The 23,358-nt window shown below is 41.4% G+C and overlaps 1 pseudogene; it reads left to right on the top strand.

Annotated features, from left to right (window-relative positions):
• The first annotated feature begins 252 nt into the window (after positions 1 to 252).
• The window catches only part of LOC109741560 (ABC transporter G family member 45-like), a 29,070-nt pseudogene continuing 5,964 nt past the window's right edge, over positions 253 to 23,358 (top strand).

Below are 23,358 nucleotides of genomic sequence, written 5' to 3'. Positions count from 1 at the left end.
AAAACAAATTTTTTAGAAGCACCTGCAGGGAAGTTGGATTCTTCTTTGAAGGTAGATTGTGTTATCTACTATCCACTACAACCACTTACTAACAAGAAAAGCATTATTGGTTAACCAAAACTGTGTGTTTCTTGATGTCACTTCTCTTAATAGCTCAAAGGAAAGGTCATGTACAATGGGCAAGAAGTCAAGTTCTCAACACCTAAATACATCCATGCTTATATTAACCAATATAATCTTCACAATGCTGAGATGACCGTCAGGGAGACGATTGATTTCTCTTCCGAGATGTTGGGAACCAATAATGAATTTGGTGAGGCACCCTCTTGGGCATCGTGTGCTACTGGTGTTACATATATTACGTAGCTTTACTTCTAGCATATATGAATGAGCTAATCTATAAAAAAATCCAAACAATGTAACTGAAGAAGTATCCCTGAAGATGTTCAAGGAGTTTATTTTCTGTGTGACATAAATACTAATATAAATTCTTGTTTGAAATTGCCACTTTTGGGATGCTAGGAGAAGGTTTAATAGGTAAACATGGTCGCGTCAACAAAGTGAACCAAGATCTTGACTCATTTATGAAGGTCATATAATTTTATTTTCTGCCAATTTTGGTACAACTAGAATCCGGTTCCTGGTTACTAAAGTACTTTTTCTGTAGACTAGCACCTTTGGAGAAGGAAACAATCTCACAACAAACTATATTATTAAGGTAACTTTGTAATCTGTCAATTTAACACATGCCTTGGTAACATAATAAAAAAACTTTGTGTAAATGTAGATACTTGGTTTGTCTGATTGTGCTAATACCCTAGTGGGTGATGAGTTGAGAAGATGTATATCAGGAGGACAAAAGAAAAGAGCCACAATCGGTAAGCATTTTATTTTTTTGTGCTATGTATCTTGTTCCTCTCATCTCCCTCTGTTCCCACTTCCTAGAGTGCATTTCCATGACTTTAGGCATACTAATTCGCACAAGTAAAATTCTATCACCTTAACAAACTCCATATTGTGTACAGTATTGCCTGATAAAACAAAAGTTAGTTCGTTTCATTACACCTGGTGGGGTCTATACTGGCCTCATAGATCAAAGAAGTCTTTTCTACACACTTTGTTCTAATTCTTGTGCACCCGGGATCAACTTACAAATGGGCCATATGAGAAGAAGAAATTCCTTGTTGATATGAGTAGTCTACCATTGTAAACTAACATAAATTCAAAGTTACACCATCAAAGTTCTTGATGTTTTAGATTAAATGGACAATGAAAACAATATTTTGGTAGTGAGTCAGTGGCATACTACATAATTTTCTCTTCCGAGTAAACCCCATATTGTTCTCCCAGAAAAAGTAGTTCCATAATAGGTTTGGTACTTATTCTACTAAAACAGAGCAACCCTAAATATTTGATATAACTAATCACCATTTGGAAAGGTAAAATAATTTGTCATAAGTGGAGCAAATGTTCTTCCACATCGATCAAGCTCAATCGAGATTGAGGCTCGATCAATTGCAAACACTTGTTTCATGATGAAATTGGTACGCAAAGCTTACATGCATTCATAATGTAAAAAAACACTTAGGATTCAACAAAACTCTCTTTTGAACTTGTTAAAATGATGTAACAAGAAATTATCTGCATTACTAGAAGGTACCCAGACTGCAATAAAGCTGCACTTAGGATATATATATATAGAGAGAGAGAGAGATAGATATGGCAATTATAAAAAATAAATATGTTTGATGATGGTAGTGCCAAATATAAATAAACAAAAATATTGGTAAATAATCAATATTAGTTTTCCTTTTCCAATTTATCATAATTGTTGCATTTCAAGATGAATTTTCCAATGCAGAAGAGATGCTAGTAGGTCTGGCACGATGCTTCTTTATGGATGATATATCAACAGGCCTAGATAGCTCCACCACATATGAGATTTTAAAATTTGTCCAACAAATGACTCATCTGATGGATCTCACCATGGTTATTTCGTTGCTGCAACCACCTCCCGAGACATTGGAATTATTTGATGACATTATCCTATTATGCGAGGGTCAAATTGTGTATCATGGTCCTCGAGAAAATGCTATCAATTTTTTCGGAATAATGGGATTCAAATGCCCCGACAGCAAGAATGTAGTTGATTTCCTTCAAGAGGTACTAGATTAAGAAATCGCGACAAGGAACTATTAAATAAAATAGCAGTGCTAACAATTTATTCCTTAACAAAGTGATGTTCAAAATAACTTAAGGATATCAAGTGCATTAATACAACCAAGTAACATGCAATAGATGAGTCACAATTCTATCCGCAAAATGCAGTAATCTATATATAATTGTCTTAGCATAATAATGTATGACATAACTCTTCACCATCTATCTAGGTGACTTCTAAGATGGATCAAAAGCAATACTGGATTAGTGATGAAAATAAGTATCAATATTGGCCAATAGAGAAGTTTGCAGAATCCTTTCGTTCATCCTATCACCCTCAACTTGTCGAAGATAGCCTCTACATGCCAAACAATATGGGAAAACACAATGAGATTAAAAAAAGCGCAACCCGCAGTATCTCCAAATGGAATATTTCCAAAGCATGCTTTTTAAGGGAAGTATTGTTTCTCAAAAGAAACTCCCCACTTCACATATTCAAGACAGTACAAATAGTTATTCTAGCTTTTGTGATTTCAACAGTTTTCCTTCAAACAAATATGAACCATAAAAATGTCTTGACGCCAACAAGTACATGGGGTCCCTCTTTATAGCTATTGTGATAGTAAATATGAATGGTATGACTGAGATTGCAATGACAATAAAGCGACTCCCCACTTTCTACAAGCAAAGGGAGTTGCTAGCATTACCGGGATGGGCACTTCTTTGTTCAATTTTCTTCATCAGCATCCCAATGTCACTAGTAGAGACATGTCTTTGGACCAGCCTAACCTACTATGTGATTGGATACGCACCTTCCTTTCTCAGGTACTCCTGTTGGTCATTTTAGTATCTAATGGTCACAATGCTTGAATAAGTTGGAATAAAAAAGAGTTATCTTGCTTCCTACAGATTTATCCAGCAGTTTCTGGTACTTTTTGCGACACATCAAATGTCAATGGGCCTTTATCGTTTCTTAGCAGCAATAGGAAGAACACAAATGATGGCAAACATGCTAAGCACCACAACTCTTATAGCAATGTACATATTTGGAGGCTTTGTCATATCTAAAGGTTAGATGTTTTAGCCAGAATAAATAAGATGCTTGACAACCCTATAACAAAAAATTCATGTTTGAATACATGTGTTGAGCTAATATCCTCACTGGTTTTATACATCAAAATAGATAAACTTCAACCATGGTTGCAATGGGGATGTTGGACATCCCCATTCACCTATGCACAAAATGCCATTGCCCTAAAGGAGTTCCTTGATGAAAAATGGGCTACTGTAAGCAGTCATTTCAACTATCACTTTTAATTCAATGTATAGAGCAACACATTTTATCTATGACCTAATGGTGATGATCACTCATGATGACAGGAGTTTTACTATGCAAATGCTAATACAGTTGGTGAAGCTATCCTTGAGATAAGGGGGTTTCTCACAAAGTGGCATTGTTATTGGATTTGTGTCATCATTTTATTTGGATTCTCGGTGGTCTTCAATATCCTCACTACATTTGCATTGGAGTTCATGAAGTGTATATATCCAATCTATCAAAATTCGCATAAGTGTTGAAACACAAATGCAAACAAAATCATCCTAATTGTCTATGATTTGCAGCTCCACACTAGCATCAAGTTAATGCCCGTGCAACAAAGTCAAAGATGGATTGCAAGAACCACAAAATTGGAATAGGCAATACATCAACTAGTCAAGTTGTGCTCCCGTTTCAGCCTCTTTCCATTGTATTTGATCACATCAATTATTTTGTCGATATGCCTAAGGTAAGATCTTAAGCATATCGTGCCATACTAAATAGAAGCACTACTGCAGGATGCTGCTAACGCGACACTACGATCAGAGACCCTTCGACGAAACTGTGTGCGATGCCATAATCGCAAATGGTGGTGTGAAAAACCCGTCAAAAAAGGTGTAAAACGTTTGCGATGACGGATGCATCAAACACGGTTCAGATTTCAGTTGCGTGTGCGGAGCAGGGCATACGGTTGATCCACATGAACTGTTTGCGATTAGACAGAACAACAGAAACGGGTGATCCCCTATACTTTTGGGTTATCAAGACCTTTTTCTGGATTGTAGCCTCTTTCAATAAGTAAGAGTGTCGAACCCAACGAGGAGCTAAAGGTAGAACAAATATTCCCTCAAGTTCTATCGACCACCGATACAACTCTACGCACGCTTGAAGTTCGGTTTACCTAAAACAAGTATGAAACTAGAAGTACTTTGTAGGTGTTGTTGGATAGGTTTGCAAGATAATAAAGAGCGCGTAAATAAAAGCTAGGGGCTGTTTAGGTAAAGACACAACTAAAGTAAATATAGCGAGTCTGGAAAAGTGGTGGTAGGAGTTGCGAAATTGTCCCTTAAGCAATTGACTACTTTACTAGACCGATAGCAAGTTTTATGTGGGAGAGGCTGCTAGCATGTCATCCCTTACTTGGAATTCTATGCACTTATGATTGGAACTATTAGCAAGCGTCTGCAACTACTAACGTTCATTAAGGTAAAACCCAACCATAGCATTAAGATATATTGGTCCCCCTTCAAGCCCGTATGCATTAATTTCTATGCTAGGTTGAAGCTTCTGTCGCTCTTGCCCTCCAATACATAGTCCTATCAACATACAACTAACCCTATGGTGTGATCCACGCGCGCGCTCATATGATGGGCACCAAAGGACGGCAACATAACCACAAGCAAATTAAATCAATCATAGCAATTCATCAACCACCGATAGGACAACAAAAATCTACTCAGACATCATAGGATGGCAACACATCATTGGATAATAATATGAAGCATAAAGTACCATGTTCAAGTAGAGGGTACAGAGGGTTGCGGGAGAGTGGACCGCTGTAGATAGAGGGGGGAAGGTGATGGAGATGTTGGTGAAGATGGCGGAGGTGTTGGTGAAGATCGCGGTGATGATGATGGCCCCCGGCGGCGTTCCGGCGCCACCGGAAGCGAGGGGGAGAGAGCCCCCTCCTTCTTCTTCTTCCTTGACCTTCTCCCTAGATGGGAGAAGGGTTTCCCCTCTGGTCCATGGTCTCCATGGCATGGGAGGGGCGAGAGCCCCTCCGAGATTGGATCTGTCTCTCTCTGTTTCTGCGTTCTGTTCTGCTGCCCTTTCACTGTTTCGTACATATATGGAGATCCGTAACTCCGATTGGACTGAAACCTCCGTGATTTTTTACCAAAAATTAGCTTTCTTGCGGCCGAAGAAGGGCATCAACCGCCTTACGGGTGGCCCACGAGGCTCAGGGGCATGCCCAGGGGGCAGGCGCGCCCCCTGTCTCGTGGCCACCTCAGGCACCGTCTCGCGTTGATCTTTCTCCCAGATTTTCCAAATATTCCAAAAATAAGCTCCGTCCATTTTTATCCCGTTTGAATTCCGTTTGATATGGGGTTTCTGCGAAATATAAAACATGCAACAAACAGGAACTGGCACTGGGCACTGGATCAATATGTTAGTCCCAAAAATAATATAAAAAGTTGCCAAAAGTATATGAAAGTTGAATAATATTGACATGGAACAATAAAAAATTATAGATACGACGGAGACGTATCAACGGGCAGCCATATTAATGCGTGTGCGGTATACGGCATACGGTCCGCTCCCATGAACTGTTTGCTATTAGGGAAAGCAACAGAAACGGTCATCCAGATCAAGGTGTGTGTGATATACGGCATATGGTTCAGTCAAATGAATTGTTTTCGATTAGGGAAGAGAACATAAACGGTTCAACTTACGGTTCAGTCGAATGCACACGAACGTGCGTGATCGTGTGCCGGCCCCAAACACTGGCAACACAACTTATAAATTGACGGATGGAGTACTATTTACAGTGATGCATATAATTAATCAAAGGGATCGCACATGTCTATATTGACTAGAACGAGAATGCAATAGCACAATAAGAATTAAGGCCACAATGATGCGATCGCAGTGGTGGTTACAGGAGGCAAGAAGAAAGATGCATCCATCAACGTACGACCTCCTCCTCCTCAACTCAGTGCGCCGGGCCACTGTCCGGCGGCTAAGGAGCGGCGGCTTTTGTGGCGAGGTCAAGGTGCTTCTCAGCTAAGGCATCCAAGGCTTCCTGCCGGTTGAAGAAGGCCAATGTCGTAGCGTCCTCACTAGCCTTGTAGATACCTATGTACACGATTCGCTCGTACACATGGATGTGTAGGTCTATGGTTTGTTGCAGGGCGAGGCGCCTCGCGGCGAGCGCGACCTCCAGGTGGATATTCTTTGTGGCGTCGGCGGGCTGTCGCATGGCCACCAGTGCTTGAAAGAGGTTCCGACCATGGAGGCCGATTAGGGTGGCAGGCAATGAGGAGCCTGGGCGCGCGAGCTGGAGGAGTACGGCGATGTCGTCCACGAGCTTCTTGACGACGGTGAACCTGTTGGTGGTACGAACGATCATCTGGTCATACTGAGAGTCGTAGCTGGCGTCGACGGTGGCCATCCACCAGCTGGTCACCAACACCATGTGGAGACGATCCATGGTGCCATGCCGCACGTCGGCGTCATGGACCATCTCGCACAGCCGCTGGCCGCTCGCGCGCATCGCCGCCGTGGGTCTGGAGTGAGAACTTTTGTGCTTATTAGTGTAGGTGCTTAGGCAAATGCTTAGGTGCATACGATGTGGTAGATGCATTGGAATGGAGGGGCGCCTTTATATGAGTGCAAACTGCGTTGCATTCACATCGTGCCGGTCCTCCTCCCATTACTTCCCTCATGCATTCACACGATGCTAATTGAAGGAGGATGCATCATTGGCCGTTCAACATTTCGGGAACCGCTACCCTCTCCCTCGTCTGCATTAAAGCCGTATCGGGAACTGCACCACCCACTATCAAATCAAATAGTACTGTGCCGCCCGCTGCACGCCCGGCTGAACATGCCTCCTCGCCTCCATCTATGCTTAATTACTGAATTTTAGTTGCAAAAATTAGATACTGCTAGTGATTTTTAGCTTCATATTTTGACAAATCGCAGTGTTACAAGGTTGGCAAATGGCAATGTTACTAGATCAACAAATGTCAATCTTTCTAGTTTGACAAATGGCAACATACCCAATATGACAGATGCAAATCGCACCAAATTGTTTGTAAGTGGTTCACACGAGTCATCCAAAAGAACCGTTTGTGTTCAAGAGATGCACAAATCCTGCTCTCACTTTGCATACGGGTGTTCTATCTAAAAAGTTTGCGATCAAGAGCCATTAAAACCTATAGCAATTAAAATCAAGACACGTGGCGTCACGTGAATGGTTAACATAACACACACAGATTGAATTATACAAACATTTGAGATATTAAAGTGGCAGCTATTTTTTCAAAATGCCTTTGTTGGCTGTTATTCGAGTGCGCCTTCTCTCAAAATGGACACGAAAAATACAACAGATGTCGGGTGCCATTCCATTATAGCATGCCAAGTTTCATCAATTTTAGACGAGTTTTGGATTTACTATAATTTAAAAACAAAGTATCTCAACATTTTGTCGGCAATCAACGTTGCCCTGGTGTTTAAAATTCATTCTCATTTCTTGCATGGGACCTAAGCATGCACCCAAGGACAAAGATTAGATTTTTCAACCAATTTATATGCACTGGAGCATGTGCATGTAGTTCAAATTTGAATTATGCACATAAATGCATTGAGAACTCAGTTAATGCATAAAAATGTCCAAACGAACCCCGAAAAATCACAAAAAATAACACAACACTCCTGCTGTTCTAAGTTGACACGCGAAATTTTTTGAAACCAATAAGAGGCAATGGGTATCGTTTCGTCCCCAAAGGTGGGGCGTTCCCTACTGAAACAATCATGCTTGTTGTGAGAAGCTCTGGTTTGTGAGAATCATATACCCAAACCTGCCCCAAATGGGACAAAAAAATTACCACGGCATGTTGATGCCGCTCCATGATATCATGCCAAATTTCATGAATTTCAGACGAGTTTTGGATTTACTAGAATTTAAAACCAGATATCTCAATGTTTACGGCCGAGTGACGGTGGCAAAGTGTTTGACATTCATTCTCATTTCTTGCATGGGACCTAAGCATGCACCCAAGGACAAAGATTTGATTTTTCAACCAATTTATATGCACTGGAGCATGTGCATGTAGTTGAAATTTGAATTATGCACATAAATGCATTGAAAACTCACTTAATGCATAAAAATGTCCAAACGAACCCCGAAAAATCACAAAAAATAACACAACACTCCTGTTGTTCTATGTTGACACGAGAAATTTTTTGAAAGCAATAAGAGGCAATGGATATCGTTTTGTCCCCAAAGGTGGGGCGTTCCCTACCGAAACCATCATGCTTGTTGTGAGAAGCTCTGGTTTGTGAGAAGCATATACCGAAACCTGGCACAAATGGGACAAAAAAATTACCACAGCATGTTGATGCCATTCCATGAAAGCATGCCAAGTTTCCTGAATTTCAGACGAGTTTTGCATTTACTAGAATTTAAATACAAAGTATCTCAACGTTTTGCCGGCAATCAACGTTGCCCTGGTGTTTGAAATTCATTCAATTTCTTGCATGGGACCTAAGCATGCACCCAAGGACACATATTTGAATTTTCAACCAATTTATATGCATGAGAGCATGTGCATGTAGTTCAAATTTGAATTATGCACATAAATGCATTGAAAACTCAATTAATGCATAAAAATGTCCAAACGAACCCCGAAAAATCCCAAAAATTGACACAACACTCTTGTTGTTCTATGTTGACACGAGAAAAAAATTTGGAAGCAATAAGAGGCATTGGATATCATTTCGTCCCCAAAGGTGGGACGTTCCCTACCGAAACCATCACGCTTGTTGTGAGAAGCTCTGGTTTGTGAGAAGCATATCCCCAAACTTGCCCCAAATGGGACAAAAAATTTACCACGGCATGTTGATGCCGCCCCATGATAGCATGCCAAGTTTCATGAATTTCGAATGAGTTTTGGATTTACTAGAATTTAAAAACCAGGTATCTCAATGTTTGCGGCCGAGTGACCGTGCCCTGGTATTTGACATTCATTCCCATTTCTTGCATGGGACCTAAGCATGCACCCAAGGACATAGATTAGATTTTTCAACCAATTTATATGCATTGGAGCATGTGCATGTAGTTCAAATTTGAATTATGCACATAAATGCATTGAAAACTCAATTAATGCATAAAAATGTCCGAACGAACCCCGAAAAAATCCTAAAAATCGACACAACACTCCTGTTGGTCTATGTTGACACGAGAAAAAATTTGAAAGTAATAAGAGGCAATGGATATCGTTTCGTCCCCAAAGGTGGGACGTTCCCTACCGAAACCATCCGGCTTGTTGTGAGATGCTCTGATTTGTGAAAAGCATATCCCCAAACCTGCCCCAAATGGGACAAAAAAATTACCACGGCATGTTGATGCCGCTCCATGATGGCATGCCAAGTTTCATGAATTTCAAACGAGCTTTGGATTTACTAGAATTTAAAAAACAGGTATCTCAATGTTTGCGGCTGAGTGACCGTGGCAGGGTGTTTGACATTCATTCCCTTTTCTTGCATGGGACCTAAGCATGCAACCAAGGACACAGATTTGAATTTGCAACCAATTTATATGCATTAGAGCATGTGCATGTAGTTCAAATTTGAATTATGCACATAAATGCATTGAGAACTCAGTTAATGCATAAAAATGTCCAAACAAACCACGAAAAATCACAAAAAATAACACAACACTCCTGTTGTTCTATGTTGACACGAGAAAAATTTTGAAAGCAATAAGAGGCAATGGATATCGTTTCGTCCCCAAAGGTGGGGCGTTCCCTACCGAAACCATCATGCTTGTTGTGAGAAGCTCTGGTTTGTGAGAAGCATATACCCGAACCTGCCCCAAATGGGACAAAAAACTTACCCCGGCTGTTGATACCGCTCCATGATAGCATGCCAAGTTTCATGAATTTCAGACGAGTTTTGGATTTACTAGAATTTAAAAACAAGGTATTTCAATGTTTGCGGCCGAGTGACGGTGGCAGGGTGTTTGACATTCATTCCCATTTCTTGCATGGGACCTAAGCATGCACCCAAGGACAAAGATTTGATTTTTCAACCAATTTATATGCACTGTAGAATGTGCATGTAGTTCAAATTTGAATTATGCACATAAATGCATTGAAAACTCAGTTAATGCATAAAAATGTCCAAATGAACCCTGAATAATTCCAATTCTTTTATGATCACTGCAGATAAAAGGTCTAGCAATTCAAACACCGTCCATGGCCGATGTGACCCCATTATATAATTCAAATCAAGACGATAAATCAAGTTGATCCCACACAGTTTATTATATCCAACCGTGTGAGATGCAACACAAAATATCTTGGACCACCGTCGGAGTATAGTACGCATATGGCTTACGCGAGAAGGTGCGACGGCTACAGTCCACCGCCCGCTCTGAATAAGGGACCGTGTCTGATGACACTTTACGCGCCAGTTTTTTGGCTGAAGCGATTCCAAATTTTTGCCTTCCGCGGAAATATCTACCTCCCCGCCCCCTCCCCCTTACCAAAAAGCCACATTTCCCCTATTTCCGCCTTCCTTTCCAAGTTGAAACCTTCACTCCTTGCTTGCAGCGCCGCCTCCTCGCCGGCGACCCTCCTTCACGCTACTCGGCCTCGCCTATCCAGGCAGGTAATCCACACCCGACCCCCATCCTCCTCCTCCTTCCACATCCCACATGCCCCGACCGCCGGCGCGAGTGAGACACCTTCCACCCAAATCACCGACCCTTCCACCAAATAAGCGCCGGCCTAAGCCATGGTGCACGCAGTATAACCAGGACCTCAAGGAGCATTTGGCAGCGGAGAAGCAAATCGCGGCCGCACGCGCGGATGAGGTTGCGATGGCTGCAATTCGTGTCGACCCCCAGATCTTGGAGGAGCACCTCGCCGTCGAGGCCACCGTTGACGCCTCGCGCGCCGGCCTAAGCCATGGTGCACGCAGTATAACCAGGACCTCAAGGAGCATTTGGCAGCGGAGAAGCAAATCGCGGCCGCACGCGTGGATGAGGTCGCGATGGCTGCAATTCGTGCCGACCCCCAGATCTTGGAGGAGCACCTCGCCGTCGAGGCCACCGTTGACGCCTCGCGCGCCGACGCCGCGACGCGGTTGGCTGCTTTAAACGACAGTTCATGGCGTTTTCTCGAGGCCACCATCGGTGCCTTCGACGAAGACTGCGAGGTGTTTTCTCAGCGTGCATGTGCTTACCTCATCTCAAGAGCCAATAGGTTGGTGCCCGGAGCGGCTCAGGCAACTCACCACTACAACGAGGGCACCCACAATGCGGAGGCCTCGCCCTCTTCCATGTCCAAGGAGCCAATCGTCATCGATATCTGCGACAATGAGGAGTAGCTTATCTTATTAGCTCACTATAAGGACCCATGTTCAGTTTGCTAGCTACTACCTTTCCTTAACAAATTCTAGTGAATTGTGATATCTACTTTTACCATGCAATCTTCTGCTATAGTGTATATGTTCTATATGTCGTGCAATGTGGTGTTCAGTTAACTGCTTGGTTCAATTCTGCAAATGTGATGTTCAATTCTTCAAGGTGCAATATTTCCAAGTTGTTAAGCATGCTTGGTTTGGTTAACTGTTTGATCTTCTATTAGGAGTATGTTATATTGTGCAATGTGGTGCTCAGTTAACGTTTGGTTCATTTGTTGTGGTGTTTAGTTAACTGCTTGGTTCAATTCTGCAATGTGATGTTCAATTGTTGTGGCTGCATTCTGTTATTGTATACCATGTGAGGAATAAATCGAATTTGGTTGTACTAAATACATGAGAAACAAAACAATTGCTATATTGCCAAGTTGTTAAGCATGCTTGGTTTGGTTAACTGTCTGATCTTCTATTAGGAGTATGTTATATTGTGCAATGTGGTGCTCAGTTAACGTTTGGTTCATTTGTTGTGATGTTTAGTTAACTGCTTCGTTTAATTCTGCAATGCAATGTTCAATTGATGTGGCTGCATTCTGTTATTATATACCATGTGAGGAATAAATAGAATTTGGCTGTACTAAATACATGAGAAACAAATACAATTGCTATATTTCCAAGTTGTTAAGCATGCTTGGTTTGGTTAAGTGTCTGATCTTCTATTAGGAGTATGTTATATTGTGCAATGTGGTGCTCAGTTAGCGTTTGGTTCATTTGTTGTGGTGTTTAGTTAACTACTTGGTTCAATTCTGCAATGCGATGTTTAATTGTTGTGGATGCATTCTCTTATTGTATACCATGTGAGGAATAAATCGAATTTGGCTGCACTTAATACATGAGAAACATATACATGTGCTATATTTTCTAGTTCTTAATCATGATTGGTTTGGATAAATGAGTTTTCCATGTGGCTTGAATTAATCTGATGAATCTGCAATGTGCTTATTTTTCATCAACATATTTTACTGATAGCATGCGAACCCTTACTTAACCTGATGACTAACTACCTTATATGTGTTGCAGGGAAACAATGGGAAGCACCGAGATTTACAAGATGGTACTAACTATTATACCTTGCCTTTTTTTTATTCCTTTGCCCCATTTCTAATATAGAGAAGATATTTATGCACATCCTTGTTTTCAGCCGATGATTACCTCTCAAACCACCTCTGTGGTCAGGAGGCGAGGAAAGTTTTCATACAACACCCACGGTTCAATATTGAAGTGTTCCTGAAGAGGTCGAAGGATGGACGGTCAATCATCCACAAGCACTGGCCTAAAGTTGCAAAGACCTTCAACATGAATGAAGGCTCCATATTCGCCTTCCGCTTCAGCAGTTTTCCAAATGAGATCATCTCTCTATGTACCGTCTATGATGCTAATTTCGAAAGGTTCTAGATGTTGCATGTGAAACTTGCTGCTGGTGCAGTTGTGTAATGGGGTAGCTGAGTGCTGAAGTTATATCATGTTGTACTCCGATGTATTTCAATTATGAAATCCTGCTTCCTTAATATAGAAATGGAATATATTATGTGCTTAATATGAATGCCAATTAGATTAGTAAATGGATTATTAATAATAGGGCAATTAGCCCGCTAATTGGCCAATTAGCGGTTTTCCTATTGCAAACGGTTAATGAGAAAACACCGTGGGCGATGACCTCAGGCAACGCACACAGTTTCTAGGAATAAACCGTGTTGGATCAATGAACAATCACACACGACATTCTCTTGAAAACTATTTGCGTTATGTCACCTTGCGCAAACGTTTTCCTTGGAGTGACTGTGTGATGTATATATGAACGGAAACGTTTAGCGGTGACTGACTGTGTGGGATGTACTTACGACCGGAAATGATTTCGCCTGTATAATTGTATTTTTTTAGCACTAATGTACGTATTTCTGTATTTGAGTGCTCGCCGGTCGCACACGACCTCATTTTGCCGAGCGTGTGTGCCAGGATGGCATATCCTCGACGGTTTCTGGGTCGTGTGGGAAGGACCCCCCCCCCCCCCTATCGCCCACACTCACTAGGTGACGGTTCCGAACGCCATCGGGGAAAGGGGTTAAAAACCGTTTGTTTAGCACCGACGCGTACCAGTGAAGCATCCATTCCACTCACTACTAAATAGTATCCATTCTAGTAACCTATTAACCAAATGTATGCATAACTTCCACTAGGAGATGATTAAGTATGGAGTATCAAAGAAAAAACTTCAACTGCTACAAGATGTAAGTGGTGTTTTTAGGCCAGGAGTATTAACAGCTCTAATGGGGATCACTGGTGCTGGAAAGACAACATTGCTCGATGTTTTGGCTAGAAGAAAAACTGGAGGATATATTGAAGGTACTATTAGGATAGAAGGATACCCAAAGAAGCAGGAGACATTCTCAAGGATCTCGGGTTATTACGAACAAAACGATATTCACTCCCCTAACCTGACTGTGCATGAGTCACTACAGTTCTCTGCATGGCTTTGACTGCCATCAAACGTCAAATCCCGCGAAAGAGATGTATGACCATTGACCTCTTGCATTTTTTTTACCATTTTTGAAGCTAATATATAACATCGTCTCTCACAAGTTTACTCTTCAAACCTTCTTTAGATATTTATAGACGAAGTAATGGACCTAGTTGAATTAACTGGATTGAATAATGCCATGGTGGGTATGGCAGGAGCAACAGGCCTGTCAGCCGAGCAGCGAAAAAGGCGAACACTAGCCGTGGAGTTGGTAGCTAGTCCTTCCATCATATTTATGGATGATTCGACCGCTGGTTTGGATCCCTGTGCTACAGCAATTGTCATGAGAACAATAAGAAAGACAGTAGACACTGGACGAACTGTTGTATGCACAATACATCAGCCAAGCATTGGGATATTTGAATCATTTGATGAGGTACGAGTAAGTCTAGATTGTAACATATCAAAGCAAATTCTACTAGAACATGAAGAAAGAAAAAGAATGGTCATGTGATGTTAAGACTGAAAGACTGAATATAGTATCCAACTATGTATTACATAGAACCTAACCATGATTTTTGCTAAAAACAAAGCATCAAATATAGTTGTCCCTCGGCACTAGGGTCACAGTTTTTGTTTTACAATAAATTGCTAATGATAGTCAGTTATCCTTTTGTTTTAATTATGAGAAACACTACAAATTTATCTTTCTCAACTTGAATTCAATTTGTTGCAGCTTTTGCTTATGAAAAGAGGCGGTCAAATCATATATAGTGGTTCATTAGGTCCGTTGTCTAGCAACATGATCAAGTATTTCGAGGTAAGATTGCCTAATAGTGAACCACTATCCAAAATATGTAGACAAAAATACCAAATTTGCTTTGTCACAGGGTATACCTAGTGTTCCTAGAATAAAAGAGGGACCAAATCCAGCATCATGGGTATTGGACATAAGTTCACACACAACAGAATATGATATTGGAGTGGACTACGCAGAAATTTATCGGAGCTCCGACCTATACAGGTAAGCATTATGATCATAAAGGTACATCAACCATCTTGCTAACTTCTTTGAGGAACAAGGAAACGAATAACATGACAAATGTGTACCTTGTTTCTGTAGGGACAATATGAATCTAATTACTGAGCTTGGGCACCCAAAACCAAACATGGAGGATCTATATTTTCACCGAGGATACTGGTAGAATTTTACGGCACAATACGTGGCTTGCCTATGGAAACAAAGATGTGCATACTGGAAAAACATAGAACACAATGGTGTTCGGTTTCTAAACACGTTTGTTGTATCAATTTTGTTTGGAGTTGTATTCTAGAAAATTGGCTCAACCATGTAAGCAGGAACGACAACAAGTCTATTGATTTTCTCTCATGCAAACTTATCATGTCTCAATTTGATCATAACTTGGTATCCATGTGCAACAGAACACAACAACAAGATGTATTCAACATACTAGGAGTTGTATCTGGATCAACACTTTTCTTGGGCTTCAGTAATTGCACCAGTTTGCAACCGGTTGTGATAATGGAGAGAGTTGTTCTTTACCGAGAAAAGGCGGCGGGCATGTACTCTACCTTGGCCTACACCATAGCTCAGGTAATGTTTCTTTGTCACCACTTCAAAATTAGAATATATAATCATAACCTAGAATAATAATTGGCATATGTATCTTAACTCCAATGATGGGCTTCTATTTGTAGATGGCAATTGAATTGCCTTATATCCTTGTCCAAGTACTCGTCTTTGCCTCGACCGTATACCCAATGATAGGGTTCCAGATGACCACTGTAAAGTTCTTTTGGTTTGTCCTTTACATGATGCTAAGCTTCATGTATTACACACTCTATGGGATGATGACACTGGCACTAACACCTAACCATGAGATGGCTGCCGGATTGTCCTTCCTTATCTACGTATTTTGGAATGTATTCTCCGGCTTCATCATTGGAAGAGAGGTACTGAAGGAAATATGCCCTAGAGGCAATAATAAAGTTATTATTTATTTCCTTATTACATGATAAATGTTTATTATTCATGCTAGAATTGTATTAACCGGAAACTTGATACATGTGTGAATACATAGACAAACAGAGTGTCACTAGTATGCCTCTACTTGACTAGCTCGTTGATCAGAGATGGTTATGTTTCCTAGCCATAGACATGAGTTGTAATTTCATTAATGGGATCACATCATTAGGAGAATGATGTGATTGACTTGACCCATTCCATTCGCTTAGCACTTGATCGTTTAATATGTTGCTATTGCTTTCTTCATGACTTATACATGTTCCTATGACTATGAGATTATGCAACTCCCGTTTACCGGAGGAACACTTTGTGTGCTACCAAACGTCACAACGTAACTGGGTGATTATAAAGGTGCTCTACAGGTGTCTCCGAAGGTACTTGTTGGGTTGGCGTATTTCGAGATTAGGATTTGTCACTCCGATTGTCGGAGAGGTATCTCTGGGTCCACTCGGTAATGCACATCACTATAAGCCTTGCAATCATTGTAACTAATGAGTTAGTTGCGGGATGATGTGTTACGGAACGAGTAAAGAGACTTGCCGGTAACGAGATTGAACTAGGTATTGAGATATCGACGATCGAATCTTGGACAAGTAACATACCGATGACAAAGGGAACAATGTATGTTGTTATGCGGTTTGACCGATAAAGATCTTCGTAGAATATGTAGGATCCAATATGAGCATCCAGGTTCCTCTATTGGTTATTGACCGGAGACATGTCTCGGTCATGTCTACATAGTTCTCGAACCCGTAGGGTCCGCACGCTTAAAGTTTCGGTGACGATTGTATTATGAGTTTTTGTGTTTTGATGTACCGAAGGTAGTTCGGAGTCCCGGATGAGATCGGGGACATGACGAGGAGTCTCGAAATGGTCGAGACGTAAAGATCGATATATTGGACGACTATATTCGGACATCGGAAAGGTTCCGAGTGATTCGGGTATTTTTCGGAGTACCGGAGAGTTACGGGAATTCCCCGGGTAGTATATGGGCCTTATTGGGCTTTAGGGGAAAGAGAGAGAGGAGGCTGCGCGCCCCCCCAAGGCTTAGTCCGAATTGGACTAGGGGGAGGGGCGGCCCCCCTCCTTCCTTCTCTTCTCTTTTCCCTTTCCTTCTCTCCTACTCCTACTACTTGGAAGGGCTCCTAGTTCTACTAGGAAAGGGGGAATCCTACTCCTGGTGGGAGTAGGACTCCCCTAGGGCGCGCCATAGAGAGGGCCGGCCCCTCCCCTCCTCCACTCCTTTATATACGTGGCCAGGGGGCACCCCATAGACACAACAATTGATCTCTTAGCCGTGTGCGGTGCCCCCCTCCACCATAATGCACCTCGATAATATCGTAGCGGTGCTTAGGCGAAGCCCTGCATCGGTAGAACATCATCATCCTCACCATGCCGTCGTGCTGACGAAACTCTCCCTCAAAGCTCGGTTGGATCGGAGTTCGAGGGACGTCATCGAGCTGAACGTGTGCTGAACTCGGAGGTGCCGTGCGTTCGGTACTTGATCGGTCGGATCGTGAAGACGTACGACTACATCAACCGCGGTGTGCTAACGCTTCCGCTTTAGGTCTACGAGGGTACGTGGACAACCCTCTCCCCTCTCGTTGCTATGCATCACCATGACCCTGTGTGTGCGTAGGAAATTTTTGAAATTACTACGTTCCCTAACAGTGGCATCCGAGCCTGGTTTTATGCGTAGATGTTATATGCACGAGTAGAACACAAGTGAGTTGTGGGCGATACAAGTCATACTGCTTACCAACATGTCGTACTTTGGTTCGGCGGTATTGTTGGATGAAGCGGCCCGGACCAACATTACGCGTACGCTTATGCGAGACTGGTTGTACCGACGTGCTTTGCACACAGGTGGCTGGCGGGTGTCAGTTTCTCCAACTTTAGTTGAACCGAGTGTGGCTACGCCCGGTCCTTGAGAAGGTTAAAACAGCACTAACTTGACGAACTATCGTTGTGGTTTTGATGCATAGGTAAGAACGGTTCTTGCTCAGCCTGTAGCAGCCACGTAAAACTTGCAACAACAAAGTGGAGAACGTCTAACTTGTTTTTGCAGGGCATGTTGTGATGTGATATGGTCAAGGCATGATGCTAAATTTTATTGTATGAGATGATCATGTTTTGTAACCGAGTTATCGGCAACTGGCAGGAGCCATATGGTTGTCGCTTTATTGTAGGCAATGCAATCGCCCTGTAATGCTTTACTTTATCACTAAGCGGTAGCGATAGTCGTAGAAGCATAAGTTGGCGAGACGACAACGATACTACGATGGAGATCAAGGTGTCGCGCTGGTGACGATGGTGATCATGACGGTGCTTCGGAGATGGAGATCACAAGCACAAGATGATGATGGCCATATCATATCACTTATATTGATTGCATGTGATGTTTATCTTTTATGCATCTTATCTTGCTTTAATTGACGGTAGCATTATAAGATGATCTCTCACTAAATTTCAAGGTATAAGTGTTCTCCCTGAGTATGCACCGTTGCGAAAGTTCTTCGTGCTGAGACACCACGTGATGATCGGGTGTGATAGGCTGTACGTTCAAATACAACGGGTGCAAAACAGTTGCACACGCGGAATACTCAGGTTAAACTTGACGAGCCTAGCATATGCAGATATGGCCTCGGAACACTGAGACCGAAAGGTCGAGCGTGAATCATATAGTAGATATGATCAACATAGTGATGTTCACCATTGAAACTACTCCATCTCACGTGATGATCGGACATGGTTTAGTTGATTTGGATCACGTGATCACTTAGAGGATTAGAGGGATGTCTATCTAAGTGGGAGTTCTTAAGTAATATGATTAATTGAACTTTAATTTATCATGAACTTAGTCCTGGTAGTATTAGCATATCTATATTGTAGATCAATAGCTCGCGTTTAGCTCCCCTGTTTTATTTTAATATGTTCCTAGAGAAAACTAAGTTGAAAGATGTTAGTAGCAATAATGCGGATTGGATCCGTGATCTGAGGATTATCCTCAGTGCTGCACAGAAGAATTATGTCCTTGATGCACAGCTAGGTGACGGACCTATTGCAGGAGCATATGCAGACGTTATGAACGTCTGGCAAAGCTCGGTATGATGACTACTTGATAGTTTAGTGCACCATGCTTTACGGCTAAGAATCGGGGCTTCAAAAAGGTTTTGAACGCTACGGAGCATATAAAATGTTCCAAGAGTTGAAATTGGTATTTCATACTCATGCCCATGTCAAGAGGTATGAGACCTCTGACAGTACTTTGCCTACAAAATGGAGGAGAATAGCTCAACCAGTGAGCATGTGCTCAGATTGTCTGGGTACTACAATTACTTGAATCAAGTGGGAGTTAATCTTCCAGATAAGATAGTGATTGACAGAGTTCTCTAGTCACTATCACCAAGTTGCTAGAACTTCGTGATGAACTATAATATGCAAGGGATAACGGAAACGATTCCCAAGCTCTTCGTGATGCTGAAATCGACGAAGGTAGAAATCAAGAAAAGCATCAAGTGTTGATGGTTAACAAGACCACTAGTTTCAAGAAAAGGGCAAAGGGAAGAAGGGGAACTTCAAGAAGAACGGCAAGCAAGTTGCTGCTCAAGTGAAGAAGCCCAAGTTTGGACTTAAGCCTGAGACTAAGTGCTTCTACTGCAAAGGGACTAGTCACTGGAAGCGGAACTGCCCCAAGTATTTGGCGGATAAGAAGGATGGCAAAGTGAACAAAGGTATATTTTATATACATGTTATTGATGTGTACTTTACTAGCATTTATAGCAACCCCGCGGTATTTGATACTAGTTCAGTTGCTAAGAGTAGTAACTCGAAAGGGAGTTGCAGAATGAACAGAAATTAGTTAAGGGTGAAGTGACGATGTGTGTTGGAAGCAGTTCCAAGATTGATATGATCATCATCGCACACTCCCTATACTTTCAGGATTAGTGTTGAACCTAAATAAATGTTATTTGGTGTTTGCGTTGAGCATGATATGATTTGATCATGTTTATTGCAATACGGTTATTCATTTAAGTTAGAGAATAATTGTTGTTCTGTTTACATGAATAAAACCTTCAATGGTCATACACCCAATGAAAATGGCTTGTTGGATCTCGATCATAGTGATACACATATTCATAATATTGAAGCCAAAAGATGCAAAGTTAATAATGATAGTGCAACTTATTTGTGGCACTGCCGTTTAGGTCATATTGGTGTAAAGCGCATGAAGAAACTCCATGCTGATGGGATTTTGGAATCACTTGATGCTTGCGAAACATGCCTTATGGACAAGATGACTAAGACTCCGTTCTCTGGAACAATGGAGCGAGCAACTGACTTATTGGAAATAATACATATTGATGTATGCAATCCGATGAGTGTTGAGGCTCGCGGCGGGTATCGTTATTTTCTCACTTTCACAGATGATTTGAGCAGATATGGGTATATTTACTTAATGAAACATAAGTCTGAAACATTTGAAAAGTTCAAAGAATTTCAGAGTGAAGTGGAAAATCATCGTAACAAGAAAATAAAGTTTCTACGATCTGATCGTGGAGGAGAATATTTGAGTTACGAGTTTGGTCTTCATTTGAAACAATGCGGAATAGTTTTGCAACTCATGCCACCTGGTACACCACTGCGTAATGGTGTGTCTGAACATCATAATCGTACTTTATTAGATATGGTGCGATCTATGATGTCTCTTACCGATCTACCACTATCGTTTTGGGGTTATGCATTAGAGACAGCTGCATTCACGTTAAATGGGGTACCATCTAAATCCGTTGAGACGACACCATATGAACTGTGGTTTGGCAAGAAACCAAAGTTGTCGTTTCTTAAAGTTTGGGGTTGCGATGCTTATGTGAAAAAGTTTCATCCTGATAAGCTCAAACCCAAATCGGAAAAATGTGTCTTCATAGGATACCCAAAGGAGACTGTTGGGTACACCTTCTATCACAGATCCGAAGGCAAGACATTCGTTGCTAAGAATGGATCCTTTCTAGAGAAGGAGTTTCTCTCGAAAGAAGTGAGTGGGAGAAAAGTAGAACTTGATGAGGTAACTGTACCTGCTCCCTTATTGGAAAGTAGTTCATCACAGAAATCAGTTCCTGTGACTCCTACACCAATTAGTGAGGAAGCTAATGATGATGATCATGAATCTTCAGATCAAGTTGCTACTGAACCTCATAGGTCAACCAGAGTAAGATCCGCACCAGAATGGTACGGTAATCCTGTTCTAGAAGTCATGTTACTAGACCATGACGAACCTGCGAACTATGAGGAAGCGATGATGAGCCCAGATTCCGCGAAATGGTTTGAGGCCATGAAATCTGAGATATGATCCATGTATGAGAACAAAGTATGGACTTTGATGGATTTGCCCGATGATCGGCAAGCCATAGAAAATAAATAGATCTTCAAGAGGAAGACGGACGCTGATAGTAGTGTTACTATCTACAAAGCTAGACTTGTCGAAAATGATTTTGACAAAGTTCAAGGTGTTGACTACGATAAGATTTTCTCACTCGTAGCGATGCTTAAGTCTGTCCGAATCATGCTATCAAATTGCCACATTTTATGAAATCTGGCAAATGGATGTCAAAACTGCATTCCTTAATGGATCTCTTAAAGAAGAGTTGTATATGATGCAACCAGAAGGTTTTGTCGATCCTAAAGGTGCTAACAAAATGTGCAAGTTCCAGCGATCCATCTATAGACGGGTGCAAGCATCTCGGAGTTGGAATATACACTTTGATGAGTTGATCAAAGCATATAATTTTATACAGACTTGCGGTGAAGCCTGGATTTACAAGAAAGTGAGTGGGAGCACTACAACATTTCTGATAAATATATGTGTATGACATATTGTTGATCTAAAATAATGTAGAATTTTCTAGAAAGCATAAAGGAGTATTTGAAAGGAGTTTTTCAAAGAAAGACCTCGGTGAAGCTGCTTACATATTGAGCATCAAGATCTATAGAGATAGATCAAGACGCTTGATAAGTTTTTTCAATGAGTACATACCTTGACAAGATTTTGAAATAGTTCAAAATGGAACAGTCAAAGAAAGAGTTCTTGCCTGTGTTACAAGGTGTGAAATTGAGTAAGACTCAAAGCCCGACCACAGCAGAAAATAGAGAGAGAATGAAAGTCATTCCCTATGCCTCAGCCATAGGTTCTATAAAGTATGACATGCTGTGTACCAGACCTATTGTATACCTACACTGAATTTGGCAAGGGAGTACAATAGTGATCTAGGAGTAGATCACTGGACAGTGATCAAAATTATCCTTAGTGGAATAAGGATATGTTTCTCGATTATGGAGGTGACAAAAGGTTCGTCGTAAAGGGTTACGTCGATGCAAATTTTGACACTGATCCAGATGACTCTAAGTCTCAATCTGGATGCATATTGAAAGTGGGAGCAATTAGCTAGAGTAGCTCCGTGCAGAGCATTGTTGACATAGAAATTTGCAAAATACATACGGATCTGAATGTGGCAGACTCGTTGACTAAACTTCTCTCACAAGCAAAACATGATCATACCTTAGTACTCTTTGGGTGTTAATCACATAGCGATGTGAACTAGATTATTGACTCTAGTAAACCCTTTGGGTGTTGGTCACATGACGATGTGAACTATGGGTGTTAATCACATGGTGATGTGAACTATTGGTGTTAAATCACATGGCGATGTGAACTAGATTATTGACTCTAGTGCAAGTGGGAGACTGAAGGAAATATGCCTTAGAGGCAATAATAAAGTTATTATTTATTTCCTTATTACATGATAAATGTTTATTATTCATGCTAGAATTGTATTAACCGAAAACTTGATACATGTGTGAATACATAGACAAACAGAGTGTCACTAGTATGCCTCTACTTGACTAGCTCGTTGATTAAAGATGGTTATGTTTCCTAGCCATAGACATGAGTTGTCATTTGATTAACGGGATCACATCATTAGGAGAATGATGTGATTGACTTGACCCATTCCGTTAGCTTAGCACTTGATCGTTTAGTATGTTGCTATTGCTTTCTTCATGACTTATACATGTTCCTATGACTATGAGATTATGCAACTCCCGTTTATCGGAGGAACACTTTGTGTGCTACCAAACGTCACAATGTAACTGGGTGATTATAAAGGTGCTCTA

This window comes from Aegilops tauschii, chromosome 4 (assembly GCF_002575655.3).
Source record: "Aegilops tauschii subsp. strangulata cultivar AL8/78 chromosome 4, Aet v6.0, whole genome shotgun sequence".
In the NCBI taxonomy this organism is placed as follows: domain Eukaryota; kingdom Viridiplantae; phylum Streptophyta; class Magnoliopsida; order Poales; family Poaceae; genus Aegilops; species Aegilops tauschii.
Note: the sequence above shows the minus strand (reverse complement) of the source record. Positions and strands in the feature narration are given on the sequence as shown.